The 2,322-nt window shown below is 37.9% G+C and overlaps 1 pseudogene; it reads right to left on the bottom strand.

The window, feature by feature from the left end:
- The window catches only part of LOC133853881 (uncharacterized), a 2,838-nt pseudogene extending 2,384 nt beyond the window's left edge, over positions 1–454 (bottom strand).
- Positions 455–2,322: the final 1,868 nt, after the last annotated feature.

A 2,322-nucleotide genomic window follows, 5' to 3' on the forward strand; every position in this document is an offset into this window, starting at 1 on the left:
AATAGAGCCAATCCTTAGCCGAATCCTTCAAAGAAAACGGAAAGGCTCTTAATTTAATTTGCTCCTCAGTTACCCTTGTGGGTTTCATACTCGTGCATACCATATGAAGCTCCTTTAAATGCTTGTGAGGATCTTCACCTGTTAGGCCATGAAAAGTGGGCAAGAGATGTATTAGTCCAGATTTTAATTCAAAAGTAGTAGTAGCATCTAAAGTAGGGAAAGTTATGCATAAAGGTTGTTGATTCAAATCAGGAGCAGCAAGCTCTTTCAAAGTTCGATTTCCAGCCATGATTTCCTCCTCTTTTAAATCAGAATCGCTAGCAAATAGGAAGTCAAGAGCCAAATCGTTCTCTTCAGAATTTCTCCGAGCTTCCCTCCTTAACCTACACAAAGTTCTTTCTATTTCTGGATCGTAGTGAAAATCACTTTGGTTAGAAGATCGAGTTACAGTCATAAACAATTAAAACAAATTAGAAAAGTCTAGATTAATGAAAATAAATAAAACAAACAATTTTTTTTTTTTTTTTATTAAAACAATAAAAGCAAAAAATTTCAAGAAAAAAAAATAAGGATCACAAGAAGCACAAAAATAAACTAGAATTACTCCCCAGCAACGGCGCCAAAATTTGGCGTGCTGTCGCGAGCACCCAAAAATAAAACCTTACTTCTAAAAATATAAATGTAGTAGTGTAAGTAAGGGTCGATCCCACGGAGAATAATTAGCCGGATTTTATGCTACGTGAACAAGGATGGGGGGGGGGGGGTTTTGAGTATGAAAATAATTTTAAGAAAACTAACAAAGAAACAATTTAAAATATTAATCAAGTAAGAAAACATTGGTATGAGAGATTAAATATTAAGGGGAAAAATATAACATTTTACATTCTCATCAATGACGGTTTGCTGAGAATGGGAGATGCTAGGATTGTCATACCTAACGATATGGAGCTAAGAAGAGATATTCTAGATGAACCTCACAACACACGATATATGATTCATCCGGGAAGTACTAAGATGTACCAAGATTTGAAGAATAAATTTTGGTGGCATGGCATGAAGCGAGATGTTGCTGAATACGTGGCTCAATGTCATGTTTGTCAGCTAGTGAAGGCCGAACATCAAAGACCTGTGGGACCTCTTCAACCTCTAAATATTCCTGAGTGGAAGTGGGATCACATTGCCATGGACTTTGTGGTAGGTTTGCCAAAAGCTCCCGGTGGCCAAGATTCCATTTGGGTCGTGATCGACCGGCTTACCAAAAATTCTCATTTCATTCCATTCCACATCACCGACTCTATGCCCAAGCTAGCTGAAATGTACATTAGAGACATCGTTAGATTACATGGAGTTCCTACCTCTATTGTATATGACAGAGATTCTCGTTTTACTTCTAGATTCTGGAGATGTTTACAAGACGCGTTGGGAACAAAACTGAATATTAGCACTGCCTATCATCCTCAAACTGACGGTCAATCAGAGAGAACCATCTAGATTTTGGAGGACATGTTGAAGTTATGTGTACTCAACTTTAAAGGTAAATGGATTAAATATTTACCTTTAGTCGAATTTTCCTACAACAATAGTTTTCAGGCAACTATTGGAATGGCACCATACGAGGCACTGTATGGACGGAAATGTAGATCCCCATTATATTGGGATGAAGTGGGTGACAAATACCTCATCGGGCTAGAGATGATACAAGACATGAAGGACAAAATCTCTATTATCTGAAGAAGAATGTTGACAGCACAAAGCTTGCAAAAGAGCTACACAGACAGACACCATCACCAACTAGAATTTAATGTGGGTGACCTTGTGTATCTAAAGGTATCACCAATGAAAGGAGTGGTGCGGTTTGGCAAGAAAGGAAATCTGAGTCCTAGATTCGTAGGCCCTTTTGAAGTTAAAGAAGTTGTTGGTCCCGTGGCGTACAAAGTTGAGCTACCGCCAGCTTTATCTGGAATTCATAACGTCTTTCATGTATCAACTTTGAGGAAGCATGTTCTTGACCCGCGACAGATTGTGGATTTAGAACCACTTCAAGTACAAGACGACCTCAGATACGAGGAGATGCCAGTTCAAATCCTTGATCGTAAAGAACAACAATTAAGGACCAAAACTATCCCTTTAGTTAAAGTCCTCTGACGAAACCAATATTTTGAGGAAGCGTCTTGGGAACTCGAACATGATCTAAGGAACAAATATCCATATGTGTTTTGAGGTTTGAAATTATTTTTGCAGTATTTAACTAAAATACTTGCTGTGTGTTTGAGTTTTATGCATTTATGTTATTTATCTATTAGTCTTGGTTTTCAGGCATGG

The sequence above is a fragment of the Alnus glutinosa genome, chromosome 13 (assembly GCF_958979055.1).
Source record: "Alnus glutinosa chromosome 13, dhAlnGlut1.1, whole genome shotgun sequence".
Taxonomy (NCBI): domain Eukaryota; kingdom Viridiplantae; phylum Streptophyta; class Magnoliopsida; order Fagales; family Betulaceae; genus Alnus; species Alnus glutinosa.